This window comes from Neofelis nebulosa, chromosome 8 (assembly GCF_028018385.1).
Source record: "Neofelis nebulosa isolate mNeoNeb1 chromosome 8, mNeoNeb1.pri, whole genome shotgun sequence".
Lineage (NCBI taxonomy): Eukaryota > Metazoa > Chordata > Mammalia > Carnivora > Felidae > Neofelis > Neofelis nebulosa.
In genome coordinates, this window is record NC_080789.1 from 102,074,161 (window position 1) to 102,096,313 (window position 22,153).

The following is a 22,153-nucleotide window of genomic DNA, read 5'->3' on the forward strand; positions in this document are numbered from 1 at the left end:
AAGCGCCAACTTCCACACCCCCGGCCCCCCACCCCAGCTTCAAAGCCTGTTTAACTCTTTTGCCTCACGAGGCCCCTCCAGGTCACTCAGCAACCCAGAGCCCCCTCCACTCATGTGGCCTTTGTGACCTACTCTCCTGCAGTTTTGTCTCTCTCTCTCTCTCTCTTTTCTGAAAATTAATCATTGTTAGTTTTGGGACCTCTGATGCAAAGCGTTAAGTTAATGGCACTTGTCAGTCGTGGCACATTATCACCATTGGCGTACAGGGAGGACCCTCGCGTCATGTACTTAAACGCCCGCCTTGATACTTGCCTGTTCCCTCCACAGGCAGTCGTTCCAGTGCAGTATGTTCCTGGGGGAGTGGATGGTGCTGTTCTTGCTTTTTAAATTTTTTTAATGTTTTAATTTTTATTAAATATAATTTATTGTCAAATTGGTTTCCATACAACACCCAGTGCTCATCCCAGCAAGTGCCCTGGCGCTGTTCTTGCTTTATGCAAGTTTTTCATTTAAAAAGCGGACTTTATTGTTTAGAACAGTTTCAGATTTACAGAAAAATTGGACGGAGAGTTTCCATATACTCCGTACCCAGTTTCCTCTACTATTAACATCTATATTAATATGGTACTTTCTTTTCTTTCTTTCTTTCTTTCTTTCTTTCTTTCTTTCTTTCTTTCTTTCTTTCTTTCTTTCTTTCGAGAGAGAGGGAGAGGGAGAATCGTAAGCAGACTCCACGCCCAGCATGGAGATCAATCTCACGACCGTGAGATCATGACTTGAGCCGACACTTAACCGACTGAGCCATCCAGGTGCCCCTGCATTAATATGGTACCTTTATCACAATTAATGAACCAGTATTGATATACTATCATTAACTAAAATCTCTACTTTATTCAGATTTATTTAGCTTCTACCTCCTATCCTTTTTCTGTGCCGGATCGCATCCCAGATGCCACATTACTTATAGTTATCCTGCCTCCTTAGGCTCCGCTGGCTGTGATGGTTTCTTGAAACTGTACATGTTTTTAATTTACCTAGGAGGTACCCTGTTTTACAGCTTATTCTATTCCTGACTTTCCCTCTCGGCCCTGTATTTTGGGATCCTTTGTGTTCTGCATGCGCATCTAACCCAGTTTTCCTAATGGATGAGCAAGTTGCCGTCACCACAGTTACCCGATGACTTCCCCCAGCATGATGGGCACCCATGTGGCCTCCTACCGCGTATCACCCCAACAAGACTGAGAAGGAATTGTCACCTCCTTCAGGGCCGGCAGTCCTTGATCTTCTCTGGTTCCCCCTCGCGCCCCTCCCCCGTGATGCCATGTTGGTGCCAAACACTGGCTGGAGCTTCATTAGCCGGAGCCCCCGAGCACCTCTCCTGGGGGCCTATGGGGGCCTGCAGAGCTCTCCTGTGCGTCAGGATGCTCAGTCTTTGTCATGAGCTAGCAGCCTGGAGCTGGCACCTCCCGGGAGCAGGGCCGTGGCTTGGCTGCACCTGAAGGCAGCTTGGAGGGTGAGTGTGGTGGTCCCATCTGCTCAGCTACCCCTGCCCGTTTGGGCCCTGCTGTCTTTTAGGCTCTGGTTTCAATTCGATTTTAAGATAAATGGAGAGGAAATGGGTTTGTATCAGAGACCCATTAGAAACTATTCACTTAGCCTTATAGATCAAAAGAACTTTGTGTCCATCAAATTCTAGTTGATTGACTATCATAGGAGTCATTTCCGCCCCTGGTGGCTGAGTGAATTTTACACAGGATGATGTTTGGTGCATGCCTTCTGTTTGGTGCTCTGCATTTTCAGTCAGTGGGCGTAGTTCCATGTATGGACATTGTTCATGTTTTAAAGGCTGTTTAGTATTTATCAGGTGACAGTTTGCATATATGTTTTCTTACGTGTAGCCATCTGATTAGATTTCATTTGAAGACGTCGCGCTGGAGATGCCTGTGGGTGGCAGAGATGCCTGCAGCCTCACTGCCAATTTGGATTCATGAGGGTGATGGTGACCTGTCTAGAGACGGGCATCACTGCCGAGTGGGAGGGTAATGCGAGCATTTGAGGGATTTACCCACCCAGGGCCTCCAGACGGGGCTGTGGAGCCGGGGGGCTGAATGAGGCCTTCTGTGACACACCTCCTCCTACCCTTTCCCAAACCTCCTGCCCTGACCCAGACAGCCAGAAGGACAGAGGCAGAGACTCAGATGAACAAGGGGCACCAGGGGGCATCCCAGAACCAGGCGCAGCGCTAGGCATGTGGCAGGTCTGAGGGCAGGGGGCATTTGTGGACTTAGGGTGTAAAGGTCCTCGCCCACCCTGCAGGCCCTGAGATTCTAGCAGGCACGGCCCACAACTCCCTCTGTGTGGATAGCTGGACCTTCTAAACTGGGAATGGAGGAGAGGGCATTGACAGGGAGGCTAGGGGCCACCTTGCTTGGGGCTAGCTCCCCTGGGATTAGGGCACCAGAGAACCGATAGCAGAAGCTGCCTTTATTCAGCCTGGTCTGGCATCTCCAACAGGTCCCTGGGCTGCTTCTGGCAGAGCCAGGCCTGGAAGGGGCACGGTGCCAGCTGGGAGGCACCAGAAGTTGGTGCTCTCCTCTCTGACTTGGTGTCAGGTGGGAGCCCAGGACCGACCAAATCCCTTCCCTCTCTGCAGAGAGGGGACCCCTCCCCACCAGCCTTAGAATGACCCTGACACCTGACTGTTCACCTTAGAGCCCTGGATGTCTGATATCTAACCCAAATTACTGCATGGAGCCAGAGAAATGGGCTGGGGGACGTCTGGGGTGTAGGATGTCAAGATCTCCCAGGAAGGCTGATTTAGGGGAAAAGATGTGGGCCAAGAATATCAGAATGTCTTCTCACTTTCTTAAAGCCAGAGGCCACTGTTTCTTGACCTTTGTCATCACCTCCTGTTCCCACTTCCTTTTCAGAAGAGTTTTTATACTTCCGATTAAACAGTGCATCCTCCTAGGCCCCTGGATGGAGCTGGGTGACTTTGGGAAATTTGCTCTCTATCATTAGTCTGTGGTTTAAAGGGAGGAACCCAACTTTCCTGAATGCCTTCAGTGTGCCTCCTAACGTGGATCTCACTTTCACTTGTGCTCCCTCATTTCGTCTTTGGGACTATCCTGCCAGGCAGCTGTTATCTTCATCTTTTGAAGGAGATGAGGAACCAGGCTGAGAGGCTAGCGGCTCCGTCACAGTGACACCTACTTCGAGATCCAACTGAGGTTCGAACTCCATCTGAGGGTCTGGGGTCTTTGTTGCACCAGAGATGCCTGCCGAGCCCTCGATAGCACTTTCCTAGTCTTCCTTCCTCAGAATTCCGAGAGGAGAGTCTCCTGCGAACACAGGCAAAATACAAATGTGGAACTAATGACGCCCCAGTCCGTGCTGTTTCTCGGTGATGGCTGCTGCGCTCTCCCGGGTGTGGGTAGCGGTCACACTGCTGTTGACTTGTGCTAATGACTGAGGAAAATGTGGTGATTTCCCCCTGGCTTTGCGTGTGTTCCTGTCCCACGTGCCCAACCCTGAAGCCGCACGAGGGAGCCTTAGGCTTCTCACCTGCCTCTCTCTCCTACCCTAAGGGATCTTCAGGGGACACAACAAAGACAGGCCCCAGCAACCCCTGCCCCTGGGGCTGCACAGCTGAGCAGAGCAGAGCCTCCACAGGGCTGGTTGGATCTCATCTCCGAGGGGGAGGCCTCTCGGCAGCCTGGGGGTGGAGTACAGAGAAAAGTGAGGAGGGGAAGTCAGGCCTCCCAAAACTGGGTAGATGTTTCCTTTTCCAAAGAGTTAACAAAAATGGACACTCAGTATTCTTGCTCGATGCTAATGGCGACCCTGCTGAGGTGGTGCAAGCAGCCGTTGTCTCTTGTCCGAGCCGGCGTCAGGCTGGTGAGGAGCAGACCTGTGCCTTGCAACTGCTCCCCCTGTTCTCTTAAAATGACTCTCCAGGGGTGACATTTAGTCTACACAGTCGCCCATCCGGAGGCGAGCACCGTCCAGGTCGTGAAAGAGTTCGGGCAGTGGGTCTGGTGAAAAGCAGGCCAGGGGTTTCGGCAGCAGAGGACAGGAGCTGGGGTGTGGCCCTCTCTCATGTCCTTCATGTCTGGTGTCTTCCATCTGTTGACCAGGGCTTCTAGAGGTCTCTAGAATTCCTCCAAAGGGGCTGGAAGGAGTGTCCAGCCTTTGATTTGCCAGTCCCACCGCACAGGACAGAGGGCAAGGGTCAGTGACTGGCCTGGCTGAGGGCCTCTGGCCTGTGTGCCACCTTAGCTGGCTGTGTGTCTTGCTGGCTTTCTGTTACCAGGTGCAGCCAGTGATATATGAGAAAATGCAATCATAGGATATTAGAGCTGGAAGGGCTTTGGATCATTTCTTTCAATTCCGTCAGAGAACAGGGCCTAAAGTTGGGAGGACATGGCTTGTATAAGGTCACACTGCTAGGTAATGTCTTACATAAATGAAACACTGATGATAGAGAGTCTGTGCCGACAAGCAGGTCAAGGGGGACTGACTTCCTTCTGGTAGCTCTGTCTTCCTTGGAGCTGAGTTACTGTCTTCCCGCAGGGCTGGGGTCTGACCGGTGCTCCTGGTTTGACCTGTCGCACCAGGGTCCTTGGCCAGTGCCTGTTCTGACTTCAGACACGGTGCCGGTTGTTACATATTTTGAGTATCCCTTGTGCTTTCTGCTATCATTTACATGTGCCTCTGCACTTGGTCATGGAAAAGTTGGTCTCTATCCTGCTAATTAATCTTGCCTCTTCAGGGCAGTGCTAGATGGTTTGGGCCCTGAGACAGGCATGGAAAAGGAAGGCCACCCTCCGTTTGTCAGTTGATAAGTTCGAGGTCTTTGTGGACCAGAGGCTGCTTGGGCAGTCACTTCAACTGTAAAGACACGCAAGGGATCAGCTCCAGGGGAGGCCTGCCAGACTCTGTCCCTGCCACCCTCTCCTGCCTCTCATTTAGCACATGTTGACTGAGCGCCTACAGGTGCCACATCCTGGGACCTGATGAAACATGTGACTAAGATGTGGTCCTTGCCTTCAAGGACCTTGTAGTCTATTAGGGGATGCTGACCTGATTGCAGAGAGTCACCTAAAGTCTATCTAAAAGAGCAGTAAGAGAGGGTACCAGGAGAGTGACAGATGGTCTGGGTGACCCCAAGTCCTCCCTCTGCTTGGAAGCTCTCAGCTGGCTCACCTTCCCTTTCTCTTCCCCGATGCTTGGGTCCTTACAGAAGTGAGGGGGCTGAGTCTTCTATTCTTATCAGGTCTCTGGGCAGGATTCACCCTCTGCACGCTGAGCTGCTGGTAGATGCTGTGCAAGTTAGTTTTGCTGAAGTGGGTGTTGCATGTGGAAGTGTCTTTCTTTGAGCCTTCCAGGTCTGGAGACACCTGGTAGTTGTATCTGATGCTTGGCATGTGGTGAGGTTGGTTCTGGGGCCACTTCAGCCTTAAGTGTCTCCTTCTTCCTGCAGGCAGGGTCTCCCAGCCACCCTAGGTCAGCTCATCTGGGTGCCCCAGTGCCTCATATCTGATGACCCTGGGGCTCTGAGGCAGCATCGGGAGCTCTGAAACCTTGGGAGTTTTGTGAATAGAATTCAGGGGCAGAATTCATAAACCTGGATGCTAGAAAGTTGTACTTTATTTTCACCAACACTTAACTGGAACTTAGTGTTTACTTCAATTAAGGACACAGGCACAAAGCTACATTACTATGAGTTCCTGTGAGTTTGTCGCTGATAGAAATCATACATGGATTTCTGTTGCATGATATAGTTGTTGCACAAAGGTCCAAAAGCACGGATCCTCATGCTCAGTTTAGGGATACCTGGGTGGCTCAGTCGGCTAAATGTCCGACTTCGGCTCAGGTCATGATCTTGCAGTTCGTGGGTTGGGGGCCGTGTCAGGCTCTGTGCTGACAGTTCAGAGCCTGGAGCCTGCTTTGGGTTCTGTGTCCAACTCTCTCTCTTCCCCTCCCCCACTCATGCTCTGTTTCTCTCAAAAATAAGTAAACATTAAAAAAATTGAAATTATGACAGTTTTGGGTTGTGCTGCTAGGTCTTGCTATTTATTGTGTTGATAAAGAAACAGGTATATGATTATATCATGAGTTTATGCTTAAATACTTTTTTTATAAGTTTATTTACTTATTTTGAGAGAGAGAGAAGGAGAGAGACCCAGTGAAGGGGGCTGGAGAGAGAGGGGACAGAGGATCCGAAGAGGGCTCTCTGCTGTGCCCAATGTGGGGCTTGAACTCACGAACTGTGAGATCATGACCTGAGCTAAAGTCAGACACTTAACCATCTGAGCCATCCAGGCGCCCCTTAAATATTTTAATAACTATATTTCTATATACTTAGTCTCCTCATTATTCTGTATAATTATTTTACACATCTAAAAATATTCTGAGAAGGAGTCTATAGCTGGTCTTTAGCTGATCATCTTAGGGCTCCAAGGCCCAAAAAAGGTTATGAAACCGTGAACATAACCTCTAAGACTGAGGAGAAGCTTCAGGCAGTGAGTGGTGGTCCTGTCTGGCTGCTGTGGGGATCCCTCCCCACATGGAGGCCACATGGGGATGCCCACCAGCTGCTGTCTGGAGACTGGTTCAGAGAAGGTTCCTGGGGAGCCCTGAGGCAGGGGCATGATTTGAGGGGCATGTGAACAGAACACACTTGTGACATCCCCTGAGCCCCTCCCTGCTGCTGCCGCTGCTACTTGGGGCCTGCGTGGTTAATTGCATTTGGAAGTATGTGGTTTAGTCCATAATATGCTTGAACTCAGGAAGGACATGGAGAGGAAAGAGGGTTGGGCTGAGTACCAGAGACCTGCATTCTAGGTTCTGTTCTACCACCAGCTGGTTTCTTTCTGGACCTTGACTTCCCCATCTGGAAAAGGAGAAGGTTGGGCATCATCAGGGATTCTCAAACGGTGTACTTGAGAGTGCTCGCTTTCCATGACTTAGACTGATGTAGTCTATGCTAACATAAAAATTGCTACTGTTTTCTCAATTTACTGGAAAATTGCAGTGATAAAGATGATTTTCTCAATTTAAAATTGTTCTTTTCCTTAAACCTTTGGTGGCTGTTACTCCTTGTCTGCCAGTAAGTACTTGTTGAGGGCAGAGGAAGTGGATGAGAAGTACAAGAATATTAATGTTAGGAAAACTTAGAATTGGCCGATCATGTTTAATTTTGCAACTTAGGTTTGGTTGTGGGTGTTTGTTGCCCATCCTGTGAGTCCTTCCACTAAAATTGGTCTTGGTTTGAATGTTTGAAGGACTTTTATGAAGGGTGTTGTAACAGCTCTTATGGGGCTCCACAGCCCCTGTGGATTCAGGCAGTTGTCAACATATGGCACCTGGTGATGCAGTCTGCTAAGAAGGCTGACCCTTGTTCTGGATGAGCAAAGGGCAAGTAGATTGGTGAGTCTGAGCAGGATGATGGCTTCTCTGCCTCTCATGTTTACATCAGGCTGCAAACAAAAGCAACAGTGCCCCTGATGTGTTCCCAGCCTTCCCTGTTCTGTGCATCATGACTGTGAGGAGGACGAAGTGACAGTACCTTGGAAGCAAAAGGATGAAGAGATGGTAGGGTTGTTAGCTGTGTCATTGTCTTTTGGAATAGACAGTGCTCTGTGGAGACCCTACCTTCCCTCATCCCTCCATCCCTCTTGGCTTGGAGGTCAGCTAAGGCAAGAGTGTTGTGAATCTCCCCAGCAAGATTCATAGAGATTGCCATTTTTGGTCCAATGGCTTCCAGGAAGTCCTGGGTGCATTGTGATATCTTCTGGAATGTGTTCACCATCCCTTGATCATCGCTGGTTTGGGGTTCTCATCTGCTGCACCCCAGCCCACCGTGGATAGTAGCTGGACTCCCCATCCAGCTCAGCAGTCCAAGGGGCCAGGTGACCACTGGCATTCTTGTAACTGTCTCGTTGAGTTTCCACTTGGGGATCCCTCCATTGCTGTCAGGTGTCAAAGGGTGGAGTATCTCTGGCTGTGAATGTTTTAGCTAAAGCTGTGTTTCTCCCTCCCTCTGAACTCGTCCAGCCCAGGGAACTTACACTTAGCTCATCCACAGGCCCTCGGAGGGTCGAGGCTTCCCTGGCTGCAGAGAGGGCCTGTGGCGTTTTAGCACCTTTTCAGGAACAGGAAGTCAGAAGGAGTGGAATTTGATGGGTCTGTTGGTCTGTTGAGTTTTCTTTGTCAAGTGCAGACACAGGAACCTGAAGGCTTTGGAGCTGAAGCCCCAGAGCCCTCAGAGTTTGTGTGGGTTCGCGGTTGGCTCCCTGCCAGACCACCCGCCCACGGTTACGCCATTGTGTGTGTTGCTATGTACTGTTCTCACTGTGCGCCGAGGAGTTGAGGGGGTGCATTCGGACCAGCTCACACCATGGCCTGTGAGCACGGCCTGGGTGTCCCAGCTCTGCTAGCGGAACATTTTAGAAGACCAGTGGCCGTCAGTAGGAGTTACTTCGTGCAGGTCACCTGGACTTGTCCGGCAGCAGAATGTAGTGGGGAGAACTTTGTGTGTGGAGGGCCACAAATGGGACTCACTGATGTGTGCTTTCGTGCACGTTTGTCAGCCATGCTGGGTCTCTTTTCTTATTTGAGATGGGTAGCCAGCACCCTCCACAGGTGAACATACTTCCTAAACTGTAGGCTGTCAGAAAATGAAGTGTCCTTGTTTTCACCGTCCTTTGTAGGGATCATGTGGGGTTTCCTCTTTGCCAGTGGGCCCGAGTTGGCTCTCCCACCTGTCCACGTTTCTGCTTTAATTTTCCAATTTTTTACCCTCCCTGTGAGCTGAGCTGAATTTTCTGTCCATATTCTGAACGCATGAAGGTATCCCCAAAGGGAGGAGGAGGTGCGGGAAGTTTACTGTCGAGCCGGGAAACAAGACCGCCTCATGCAGGCACATGTGCTCACTGCGTCTCTTCTGGGCTGGAGAGTCTCACAGCACCGGTTCTGAATACCATGGTCGTGATCCTGAATACCACTGCTGACCAGTGTCAGGAGTTTACTCTCTCTACTCTTATTTGCTGAATTGTTTTTGCTAAGTTGGCTCACTTTTTAAACTTAAATTTATTTTATTTTATTTAAATTTGTTTAAAGTTTATTTATTTATTTTGAGACAGAGAGAGAGCAAGCATGCGGTGATGGGAGGGGCAAAGAGAGAGGAAGAAAGAGGGAATCCCAAGCAGGCTCGCACTAACAGCTTGGAGCCCAATGCCGGGCTTGAACTCATGAACTGTGAGATCATGACCTGAGCTGGTATTAAAGAGTCGGATGCTTAACCAACTGAGCTACCTAGGTGCCCCGTTAAAAAAAAAAAAAAAATTATGTTTGTTTATTTATTTATTTTGAGAGAGAGAGTGCCAGCAGGGGAGGGGCAGAGAGAGAGGGAGAGGGAGAGATAGAATCCCAAGTAAGCCTTGCACTGTTAGCACAGAACCCAACACTGGCCACGAACTCACAAACCATGAGATCATGACCTGAGCTGAAATGAAAGATCAGACACTTAACTGGCTGAGCCACCCAGATGCCCCTTAAATTTATTTTAAAAGGAAATACCATATCCTTATCATAGAGAACCAGTATCACTGGCCAAGAAATAGACAGTAATGCAAAAATAAACCACAGAAAAAACCAAATAAGGTCATTCATTTCTGGCTGGATGCAGCAGCTGTGGAAGATCTTAGGCCATTGGGGGTGGGGGGTACTGCTCACTCTTCCTTGAGAAGGAGGCTTTGCTAGTATTGGAGAGGTTAAAGGTGTATTGGCATCTGAGACTTTATCTTTGCAGGAAAGTTAGAAAGAGGCTCACTTTTGCACTATTTAAAAATGCTATTTGATGCTCTGTTGTGTCTGTTCACTGTTTGATGCTCCTTATTCTGTACTTGGGCAACATCACCCAAGCACTTAGTATAGCCTCTGAGTTTCACTTGTTCCTGGATCGACTGAAGACTTTGAGAACAGGGACCGTGTTTCATTCTTTCTTTGTTCTTTTGGACAATGTCTGGCACATAGTAAGTGCTCAACAGTGTTTGTTGAATTGATTCAAAGCACAATGTGTAGCGAGAAAGTACACTGTAGAGCCGAGGGGAGGGAGAGATCCACAAGAGTTAGGCTTGGCAGGGAAGGCTTTCCAGAGATGGGGCGCTCTCTGCAACCCAGCCCCGCCCCTCTTCCAGCCGGGAACCTGTCCCTTCACTCTTCCTGGGGAGTCCCCTCCCAGTTCCTGTTTCTCCTTCTTGGTTCCCTCACCTCCTTCCCCAACCAGGGAAGAAAATGTGACAGCAGGCTGCCTCCCCCTCAGAGCCACCCACCCTGAGGAGAGGTGGGTGGTCAGGAGACTTGTGGGTACGCCTGAGCCCTTACAGGCTGCCCTTGGGCCCAGTGTTGAGGGGGGTTTGGTGCCCTGAGCCCCAGGGGTTATCAGCTGTCCTTTTCTGTCTTTCCATCCTCCTTCCTCTCTAGCTGTCTCCCTCTTCTTTCTTTTAGCAGCCTCTAGCTCTCCTCTGGTGGGCACCTCCCACAATGCCACAGACCACTGTGTTGAAGCCCTTGGCGGTGGTTGTGTTTATGCCAGGCTACTCTCTGTGATATGATTATCCAGTCCTCTAGAAAAAGACGCAGGTCCTGTTTGCTGTGGACACTGTGGCAGGAGCTGCCCATGTGACCCATGGCCATGCTCCGAAGGCCCCTCTGGCATCAGGACCCCACTTTCATTCAGTCACTGTTGGTCTCAGTGTTGCTGGTGTTGGGGGGGGGGTACCTGTTCTCTCCCTCCTGCCATGGGAATCTGGACCATTCCCTCCCTGGGCATCTTGCTGCTGCCTTCCAAGTTATTCTTAATGAGCACAATGACTTCTGTGCTAGGTACATCAAGTAACTCATTTAGTCCTGGTAACAACCCTCTGTAGTATTTACCACTACTGCCCCCTCTTTTGTAGATAAGGAAACTGAAGTTACCTAACTTGGTCAGGGTCCAACAGCTAGTGTCAGGGAGGGATACAGACAGACCCGGAGTCTGAGCTCTCGGTCACTGTGGTGTCCCACCCGTCCAGGGATAACGCTTCTGTCATCTGAGCTTGGTGTGAGGAGAGGGTGGCCATATTCTCACCACTGGGATTGCCAGCAGCTAAAGCAGGTTCAGGAGAGGAAAAGGTAGCCTCTGGACTTGAGATTATTCTGCTTACCTCTTTGCTCCCTGTTGGGCACACCTGTCTTCCATCCTGTCTGTCTGGGGAGGTTGTGGGTTGGGGAACAGTTGCATCCTGTGGACACCTTTTAGTTACAAGGTTTGTAATTTGTGTTTGTGGCAAGAATTGGTCTGCTCAGGGGTGCCTGGGTGGCTCAGTCAGTTAAGAGTCCGACTTCGGCTCAGGTCATGGTCTCACGGTTCGTAAGTTCGAGCCCCATGTTGGGCTCTGTGCTGATAGTGCAGAGCCTGGAACCTGCTTCACATTCTATGTGTCTCTCTCTCTGCCTCTCCCCTACTTGTGGGTAGCATCCCCCTCTCTCTCTCTCTCTCTCAAAAGTAAATAAATAAACATAAAGAATATTAAAAAAAAAAAAGGAATCCATCTGCTCAGGGCTGGCCCTGAGGCCATTAGATGGGCGTGGAGCCAGTAGGCAGGGGCGAGAGGCAGCAGGGTTTGCCAGGAGGGTGAGGCTGGGGAGGGACACGGCAAGAGCTGGAGAGCACGTGGGGTGCTGTGGGGCGTCGGGGCAGTGTGGCATCCGGAGCTTCTCGGGACCCCAGCAGGGAGGACATTGAGCCGGGCTGGAAGCTTCTCTGTGGAGCAGGGTTGGGATGATCCCTAGGTGTGTGTGCTGCCCTTTCCTGCCTTCAGGCACCAGAGTGGGTATGGGGGACAAGGCGGCGTTGGTCTTGAGCGTGCTTTTTCTGTGCATTTTCTGTGGCTTCTCCCCGTCTGGTTTCTCCATCATTCTACATCCTTTATGTGGACTGTCCAGTCTTTCCTTCAGACCCTTCATGTAACCCTGCTTTGAAGCCGCTACACTTGAATAGGGATCAAAGCTTCAGGCTTTTGGGCACCAGCAGGTGGAGCAAGGCTCTGGAAATCACACCATACTGGCTCTTTCTTTTTTTCAAGGACCATGGCCCCAGACCGGCCTCCCTCCTTCCTTTACCCCAGCTGTCCTAAGCCGCTTATCTTACAGCCTAATGCTGTAACAGCCAGGCACCGTTTGGGATGGAATGCCCTTTAAGCGCGAAGGCTTCTGTTCTGATCTGGGATGAAGGACGTGGTCAGTACATCTGGGGAGGTCAGTGTTTAATGAAGAAACAGAAGGCAGACAGTTTTTTCAGGGTCATGCAGGATGGCCCCTGTAAATGTGCAGGTTTATTCCATGTGTGGCTACTTATGGAGGGTGAGTGGTTAATCTGCTCACAGCCTCCTGCATTCTGGGTCATTCCCTCCTGCTGTTAGGATGCTCAGGAAATGAAAGCTAATTCAGTCATTAATCTTAGCCTAAGCCAAGCTGAATCAGACAGATATGCTAGGATCTTCCTCCCTCAGACCCAGAGTGTAACACCCTCCAGGACCAAAGGGCTGTGGTTTATCTGCACCACCCCTCAGCTTCACTGGTTTGGGTGATTTCAAATTGCACAGACCTGTCGGCATATGTATGTAGATACACATTCTAACTGTCTTGCTTGGAACCAGGGAGGGCAGGGCTGGAAGGTTTCCTGAGGGAGAAAGTTCTGATGTAAGCAGAGTTGGAATGCCAGACTGCATCTGAATCCCAGCTCAGCCACTAAGCGATGTATAAGCTTGGGCAAGCCGTATGATGTCTCCTGTCACTTTAGTTTTCTAATTGGATCTCTTCGAGTTGTTTTGAAGAAACATCTGGCACATTGTGGGTACTTAATATTTGTCAGGGAAACAAGTGATTCAGTGAGATGACATACCCCAAAGTGCTGAGAGCCGTGCCTGGCATATGCCCGAGATTCAGTTTCCTTGTTATTCTAGTTCCTTGATCTCGGATCCAGAGATCCCTAAAACACTTCTGTCTTTTGCTGACCTCTAGGCTGACCTGTCTGTACATGAGATGTAGTCTCCCATCCAGATAACATCCATCTGTCTTCTGGTCTGGCTTCATGGACCAGCAGGAGACTCTAACACCTGCCTGTTGTCCCAATGCCCTGAGGAGCCAGCCCCTCTTTAAAAGGCTTTTTTTTTTTCTTTTCTTCTTTCTGGAGTCTCTGGAAATCTCTCTCAAAAGCTAAGACCCAGTATCAAGTACCTCACCAGAAGGCTGACTGGTCGCCAGGAAGGCTCACCTGGAATCATACAGACCTTCACATTCCCGGGCCTGTGACCTAGATCACAGATCCCGGGCCTAGATCTTTAATCTTTGTACCCTGGTTTGGGCTAGCAGTCTAGCCTGATTTTAAAATCCTCATTGAACTTTAAGCATTTTAATGTAACTTGTTATAGTAAGTCCAGTTAAAATTTTTAAAATTTATTTATTTTGAGAGAGAGGGAGAGAAAGAGAGAGAGAGAGAGAGAGACAGAGAGACAGAGAGACAGAGAGACAGAGAGTACACATACACACAAATGGGGGAGAGGGAGAGACAGAAACCCAAAGCCTCATGCAGGGCTCGAACTCCTGAACTGTGAGATCACGACCTGAGCCGAGATCAAGAGTTGGATGCTTAACTGACCACATCACCAAGGTGCCCCAGTAAGTCCATTTTTAAAGTGAAAAATCAGTGCAATTTTTCTGCTTTCTAAATCTGGACTTTCAAATCTCAAGTTTGAAGGGAGGCACACCGTACCTTTCTTGCTGTGCTTTGCTGAGAACAGCTATGCACTGTATAGCTCCAAGCACATTCTAGCCTCTTATCCTACCAGAGGAAGAGAGAATATAAACTGGCTCTTTTGCTTGCTTGTGCAGTATCGTAGAACTCAAGAGGGAAGTTCTTCTTGGTGTCTAACCTAACTCCCTCCAGAGCAACCATGTGTTGGTGAAGGAGCCGGTCAGATGGCATGCATTTGATTGGCCCCGCTGGGTCTCATGTACATGCCTCATGTCTCCAGAGCCTCATTTTGAAGCTCCCATGTCCCAGGCAGTGGAGCCAGTGGGAAGATTGGAAAATATCTTCCTTTTGGGCCTGAAGAGGAGAGAGTCTGACAATCTGCAGATTGGAGCTCTTTTCCCAGCTTTGTCTCAGACTCAGGACAGTCGTATGACTTTTCCCAGATCTTGAATTTCAGTGTTTTTGGCTGGTTTGGGTTGCTCCATCCTCTGTCTCCTGTGACACCAATAAGCAGGTCAGCTCACTGTTTCCTGAAGATTCACATTTTCCTCGGTGGGCTGCATGAGATATCTGGAGGTCATCTTGTCCACGCCCCTGCCTCTGGAACAGGCTTCTCGTGTCCCTGTCCTTCAAACATCTTCCTAGAGACTTCTCCATCGTTTCAGATAATATCTCCCTATACTTTAGGGACAAGGTTCTTTCTAGAGTCTGACTTAAACCTCTCTTGCTGCCATCTCAGTCCCTTGGTCCACCTAGTCCTGGCCTCTAGAGAGGCGCAGTACAGCTGCTCGGCCCCGCCCCTGTTCCTTCCTTGTTCTTGTTGGGGTATCACCTCCGTGCATCCAGCTCGTGAATCCCCCAGCAATTTCTTTGTCACTAGATCACATTGCAAGCTCCTGTCCAAATGCTGTCTGGCCGCTTCCTGTTCCAGGCATCTCCCTCCCACCTGAGTATTTGTGTTTCTGATTATTTATCCCCAGATGCAGCAGCCACATTTTCCAGGTTGAATCTGCTCGTTGTTACTTCCTGCCTGGGTTTGCTAACATCTCCAGGTCCCTTTTGCAGCCTGTACCGCACGGGCTTGCTGGGCTGCATGCAGCCCTCGGAAAGCAAACCGCCAATGGAGCGGGCTCTGGGCTGGGGAGAGCCGGTTCTTCTGCTGAGAGGGGCCCCACCTCTCTGAAGTCAAGGCTCTCCCCAGGAGGACGTCTGAATTGATGAACACAGAAAGCCATCGAGCGCTGCCAGCAGGGGGACGACCTACCCCGAGACCTGTCCCAGCTGTTCCGCTTTCTCTTAGTCTCCTGAGCCGAGAACAAGGGGACGCCTTCCTGCCCTCTTGGCCTTGGCTCTGTCCAAACAGCCATCACCAGTTCTAATTAAATACTCAGCAGATGAAGCCACCAAGTCCCACTGGATGAGGGGGTTGGGGCCATTTCCTGTCCAGGTAGGGGCCTGGGCCAGGATGGCAGGGGCCACAAGTTAAATGCAGAGGAAGAGTGAATGCTCCCCCCATATTTTTTTTTTTTTTTTTTTTTAGAAAAAGGAGGGTTTATTTTATTTTATTGTAAACCCCGATGACTCAGAATGTCAGAGTTGCAAGGGACCTTTGAGAGTCTTTAATGCTCGTCTCATTTTACAGGTGGAGGCCCATGGAAGTTTGGTAACTTTCTCCAATTCCCAGAAGCGTTACAAATTGTCCTCTGCTCTCTAGATGGGTGCTCACTACTAAGCATGGAAAATTAAGCCTCTCTCAGTGAGGAGGGGCTCAGAAACAGATGCCTGTCCAAACAACCTTGTCTTCCTCCTGCTATATCTTGCCTCACTCTTTACCTTGACCCAGAGCTAGAAGGTGATGTTGGGTGCAGTGGTACCTCTCTAGCCTCCCAGGGTTCTCGGTTTACCATGATTAAATTGAGGTCCAGGAGTGTGAATGAGGGTGAGTGGGATGGCTGCTCCAAGATTGTCAGAACTTGAGTGACCTGGGAAGGGGGTTGGCTGGGGCGGTGGGGGTGGGGGTGGGGAGAAAGCTGTTAAAGACAGAACTCCTGCATCCTGCTCCCTGTCCCAGTGCTCTTTCTCCCTATCCCCGGACAGCTTCTGAGTTTTGAACATGTTGCTGTGTAGGAGGCTTCCTCAGAAGATGCTGATGAATTTGGAGTGATTTTAAAATTCAACTGGGGAAATAAACAGCTGCAACTTGAAACACAGACACACACACACTGTGCTGCCGTGTCTCCCTCATTCCCAGTCTAGGAAAAGCACACACACCCAAGCCATGTAGAAACACAGAAACCCATGTGGATGGGCTGAAGGAGGACTGCAGAGGGAGAGGGATTAGCTCTTGGCATATATCGCATCAGGAGACTGCGTGGTCTCAAGAACATGCGTCTGGAACCCTAGAGACCTTTGCATCCCTGGTGTGTGGGAACTCTTTGCAAGGCAGAGCTGGTTTTCTTTTCTGAAAACCTTCCACTCCCCTCGGGAAGGGGGAGGAGAAAGGGAACAGGCATTCGTTTTTTGCTTTGTTTTGTTTTGTTGTTGTTTTTTAAATATTTATTCATTTTGGGGAGAGCACAAGTAAGGAAGGGGGGTCAGAGGATCCGAAGCGGGCTCTGCTTTGACAGGCTGACAGCAGTGAGCCTGATGTGGGGGTTGAACTCACGAACCTGCGAGATCATGACCTGAGCCAAAGTCAGATGTTCAGAGCCACCCAGGTGCCCTGGGAACAAGCATTTGTGTGGTCACCCGAGTATATATTCATATTCTCTTAAAGCTATTGTGGGGTAGTAGTTATTGTGAAATTATTCCTATTTTATAGAAACTGAGGCTCTCAGAGATGAAACGAAGCTCCATTTCAGTGCTATGCACTTTCCATGACACGTGCTGCCACCTTATTCTCATGGGTTCTGTGGACCTACCTGACTGAAGATCCCAGGATCCATGGTCTTTGAGGGACCAAGCGATTTTGGGGGATAGCTGCTAACCCACTGCATGTATCTTTTTCCTTCTCTGAAGATGGAACTCATGCGACTTGGCTAGTTGGCTCAGTTGTTAGAATTCCTAATAACATGAAGTCTGTAATCCTCTGAGCTGTGATCAGAAATGACTGTTAGGGGAGCCTGGGAGGCTCAGTCAGTTGAGCGTCCGACTCTTTGGTTTTGGCTCAGGTCATGATCCTAGAGTTGTGGGATTGAACCCTGCATCTGGCTCCTCACTGAATATGGAGTCTGTTTAAGATCCTCTCTCCCTCTCTCTCTCTCTCTCTCCCTGTCTCCCTGTCTCCTTCTCTCCCTTTCCCTCTCTCTCTCTCTCCCTCTCCCCTTCCCTCACTCCCTCCCCACTGCCCCTCCCCTGCTTGGTGCCTGGACTCCCTCCCTTCTTCCCTTTCTCTCTAAAAAAAGAAATGACTGTTAAAGAGAGATTTGCTGGCTTCTAACCTGGAAGCACCATCCAAAGGGGTTGTTTTAAGTAGTCTACTGTGTGTCTCTCATGCACAGGCACACTAGGGCAGAATGTGAAGTCCCAGCTCAGGCAGAGAGCAGGGGGAGTCTCTCCCACCCTAGCAAGAGACACCAAGCTTCTTGGCTGCCGCTTGCTTTTACATGCCCACCCTTTTTTCCCCTGTCTTTGGGAACCCCTCTTTCAACCCGGTTACCCCTCCAGTTATCACCTGCTCGCTCCTCTTCTTCACAGCCAGGCTTAAAGAAACCTTCCTGTTGAAGTGTAACATATATCAGAAAAGCGTACATGCACAAATGGTAAGTGTAGGACTTGATGAATTATCACCAAGTGGATCCATGTGTGTAACACCACCCAGATGAAGAAATATAACATTTCCAGCTCTCCAGAACCCCCCTTGGGCCTCTGCCCAGTCACGGGCCCCTGTCCAAAGGTCACCATAACTACTTCTGTGTTCAGGCGTGAGTGTTGCCTGTTTTTGAACTTTATGTAAATGGAATCATTTGGTATATACTTAGTGCCTCATTTTTTTTCCCCCTCAACATTAAGTATGTGATGTTCATCTGTGTTATGTGTAGTGGTGGTTTATTCACTACTATAAGGGTATTTATTTCATTCGAGTGTACCACAATTTACTTAGTCTCCTGTCAGTGGACATTGTTTTCTGCTTTAAGCTATGAATAGTGTTGCTTTGACTGTTCTTTTACAAATCTTTTGGTGAATGCACGGGGGAGAGGGGCAGAGGGAGAAAGAGTGAGAGAATCTTGTGTAGCCCAATGTGGGACTTGATCCCACGACCCTGGGATCATGACCTGAGCCAAAATCAAGAGTCAGATGCTCAACCGACTGAGCCACTCAGGCGCCCCTTGGTGAATGTACTTCTGATGGGTATTCTTTGTGGGGGGAAGTGCTGGGTCATATGGTATATATGTTTGTTTAACTTTAGTAGACACAACTGACCAGTTTCCAAAGTTTTTGTGTTAATTTATACTCTCCATTAGCGGTGTACAGGAGTTCCAGTTTCTCCGCATACTTGGCAACTCCTGGTGTTGTCAGTCATTTTAACTTTAGCCATTCTTGCTACATACATAGTGGTGTCTGAGTGTGGTTTTAATTTTCATTTTCTGATGGCTAATGAGATGAAAACCTTTTCACATGTATTTTTTCCCTAGCCATTGGATATTCTCTTTTGTGAAGTGCTTGTTCACGTCTTTCAGCATTTTAAGAGATGAATTGTCTGCCTTTTTCTCATTGATTTGAAGGAGTTCTTCATATGTTCTTGGTATGAGTCTTGTCCTGAGTATCTGTTTTCCAAATATCTTTTTTCCACTCTGTGGTATTCCTTTCCTTCTTCATTTGTGCCTTTTGGTGGATAGAGTTTCTTAATTTTATTCTAGTCTAATTTATTGATCTTTTCCTTATGATTAGTGTTTTTTGTGTTCTGTTTGAGAAATCATCACCTTTAAAGTACAAGTTGTGAATATATTTTTTAATGTTATCTTCCAGAACTTTATTGGTTAACAATTCACTTTTGGACTGTAGTCCACATAAAGTTGATTTTTTTCTTATGTGTGTGGCATGTTTGTGAGTCAAGATTAATTTTTTTCTCCACATGGATGTCTGATTGACCCAACAATGTTTGTTGAAAGAACCGTCCTTTCCTGTGGCTCTGCAGTGTTCCATGTCATCAAACAAGTGTGTGTGGCTGCTTCTGGATTCTCTATTTTATTCTGTGGTTCTGTTCGACTGTATTTGTGCTAATACCTCCTTGTTGTAAACATTGCACTTTATGTTAGGTATTTCACAGCCTTTCAGAGTTTTTTGTTTTTGTTTTTTTTACATTTTCTGGGTTTTTTTTTTTTTAATCTTTTTATCTTAAGCAAGCTCCTTCAGTCTGACTTCTGTTCCTGCCACTGTGCCCCACATGGCCCCTATGGGCCATAGATGACTGTCCCCCTATGGTTGGTGCTAAAACGTAACAGATATTTTAGTTCTCAGCTTCCTTAACCTTATAGCAACATTCAGAAGAGCTAACCTTTCCTTCCTGTTTGAAACACTATCTAAGCCGATGCCACGCTTTCCTGATTTCCCTCTGACTTCTCTGGCCACCTCCTCTCAGTCTTCTTGGCTGGGTTATTCTGCTGGATTATTATTTTAATACTTTTTGATTTTTGATTTTATGTTTTTAATTTGAGAGAGAGTGTGCACATGTGTATGAGCAGAGGAGGGGCAGAAGGAGAGAGAGAGAGAATCCCAAGTGTAGAGCCTGATGCAGGGCTTGATCCCACGACCCTGGGATCATGACCTAGTGAAATCAAGAGTCAAACACTCAACCGAATAAGCCACCCAGGCTGCCCCAGGGTTTTTATTTAAATGTTGGGCTGCTTTGAATGTCATTTCTAGGCTCCCTTTTCTCATTTTACAGTTACTCCCATGATGATTTATTTCCAACATTTCTGCTGCCGTCTTCATGTTAAGAGAACTCCTGAATTTATATCTCCACTTAGAATTTTCTTCAGAGCTTGAAATCCTGGATTATCTCAATCAGAGTTTTTCCTCTTGTCGTTGTCTTCCTGAATTATTTTTTTAACCCAGAATGTTTTATTATCCTACCTTCCTTATGTACTCAGATCCCCTCCAGTTGGGGCTTCAGGCAAGGGATTTCTTTGAAATTCAGTTGCCCAAAATAATTAATTGGGGGTATTTCTCTAATTCACTAGGAAGCTGAGAGAATTACCCAGTTTATTTCTGTCAGTTTCTTTGTTCTCTTAAGAAACAGGTAATATCCCTACGAAGTGTTGGTTGTCAACCCTCCTAGGTTTCTGTGAAGCTCTCCTCATCTTCGGTGTTACTCTTTTCATCTTCATTTTGACATATAGAATGGTAGAGCTTCAAAGGAGGGGAAGACGAAGGCACAGAAATGCCAAGTGAATTCCTCCCACCACAACTGGTAGGCAGCAAGGCCCTCAGTTTTTTCCATCAGACTCCCCTCACAAGGACTATTGGTGATTCTCAAAAACCAGATGTCCAGTTTCCAGCCTTGATTACTAGTCCAGGGGTGGGAAAGAGCTGCCCCTTTTACCCTGCTGGGGAATTGACAAACAGGCTTATTTATTTGTTCATTGCTTATGTCCTATGATTCTCCTGATAATCACTTTAGAACATTTTTTAGGTCGAAATCATCCCCTGTATCTCTTAAAGCTGGAGATACAGTGTCATAGGGACTACTAATCAGGATGTCAATTAGATTGAAAGATCTTTCTTGTGTGTTTGTATATGGAGGTGGTCCATTTGTTCTCAAATTTGAGTATTATCAGAGTCACCTGAAGAACTTATTTAGGACTATGTTTCTCTGTATGTTTTGATTAGCGGTTGCTCTAGGAATTACAGTAGATATGCTTATGTTTTTATAGTCTATTCAGAATCAGTGTTTTACCACTTCAAGGTGAGTGCACAAACCTTACCATCTCATAAGTCCCTTCCTGCTTTGTCTCGTCATTTTCTTATGTAACTACGGTGACATCTATTGAAAAATGTGTCAGAAATGTTATAGTTTTTATTTTAACGACTAAACATATTTTTAAAAATCAAGAAGGATAGAATGGTGTATTTCATTTACTCAGATATTTACCATTTTTGTGGGTCTTTCTTCATTCCTGATGTTCTAATTTTCCCTTCTGTCTGAGGACTTGCCTTTAGCAGTGCTTTTATTGTTGGCAGGAAGTGATATTGTTTTCTTTCATCTGAGAGCCCTTTATTTTAACCTTCATTTGCTAATGACATTTCCACAGGATAGAGAATTCTGGGTTAATTGTTCTTTTCGGTCTGTATTTACAAAATGTTCTTCTGTTGTTTTCTGGCCTTCTCGTTTCCTGGTGAGAAATCTGTACTCATTCAGATAGTTGTTTTCTGTTTACCTTTAGTATTTTTTTTATCTTTGTCATTAGTTTTGTCAACAATTGATTATGATATGTGTGAGGATGGATTTCTTTGGATTTATTCTGTTTGAGATTTTCTGGGCTTCTGGAATCTGTACGTTTCTATCTTTCACCAGATTTGGGAGGAAGTTTTCAGTTATTAAAAAAATTTCTTTTCGGCACTGAACTCTCTCTTTTGTCTTTCTGGGAGGTTTGGTGGCATTAATGTTAGATCGTTTTGGTAATGTCCTATAGGTCTCTGAGGTCCTGTTTGTTGTTTTCAATTATTTTTTCTCTCTGTTGTTCAGATTGGATAATTTCTTTTTAATTTAATTTTTTTTATTACTCAAAAGAGATTCATTGTAAAATGTAGCTTTCTGACTCTGTGCTTGTGACTTCAACATTTTCACCATGATTTTCTGCTCCTCAGTAAGGAAAGCACACTTGATCCTGTCATGAACACACTTAGCACGCATGGAACCATCATGGACCCCGCTGACATGTTTTCTTGTTTTAGACAACCTCATAAGAACTTTAGGTCTCCCAGCGCAGACTCCTTGAAGTTGGCCTGGATACACGTCACGTGCAGATTTTAGGGCTTTCTTAATCTCCTTGGTATAAAGGTAAACGATTCTTTACCAGGGGTTCAGGATAGCCTAGTTTTGTTAGAGGCTGCTTTGTAGGACAGCCTATGATGACATGTCAAATGCTGGACCATTCTGAATGCTTATGGATGCCATCCCCCTGGAAGAGAGCCAGACTGGATCATTTCTATTGGTTTTTTGAAGGATTCTCTTTCTTCTGTCACCCTCATTCTGCTATTGAGCCCATCAATGAGCTTTTGATTTTGATTATTGTATTTTTTTTCCTGGAACTTCTATTGGGTTCATTTTTATGTCTTCTGGTTTTTTGTTTTTGTTTTTTTTTTGGCTGAAATTTTCTATTTATTTCAAGAGTGTCCCTTTCTGAGGCA

At 47.4% G+C, this 22,153-nt stretch overlaps 1 protein-coding gene and 1 pseudogene across 1 annotated transcript in view; one reads left to right on the forward strand and one right to left on the reverse strand.

Moving 5' to 3' along the window:
- ANO2 (anoctamin 2) overlaps positions 1 to 22,153 on the forward strand; it is a 341,667-nt gene that overhangs the window by 25,947 nt on the left and 293,567 nt on the right. The window lies entirely within an intron of this gene.
- LOC131483716 (large ribosomal subunit protein eL34-like) lies at positions 3,967 to 21,898 on the reverse strand (annotated as a pseudogene).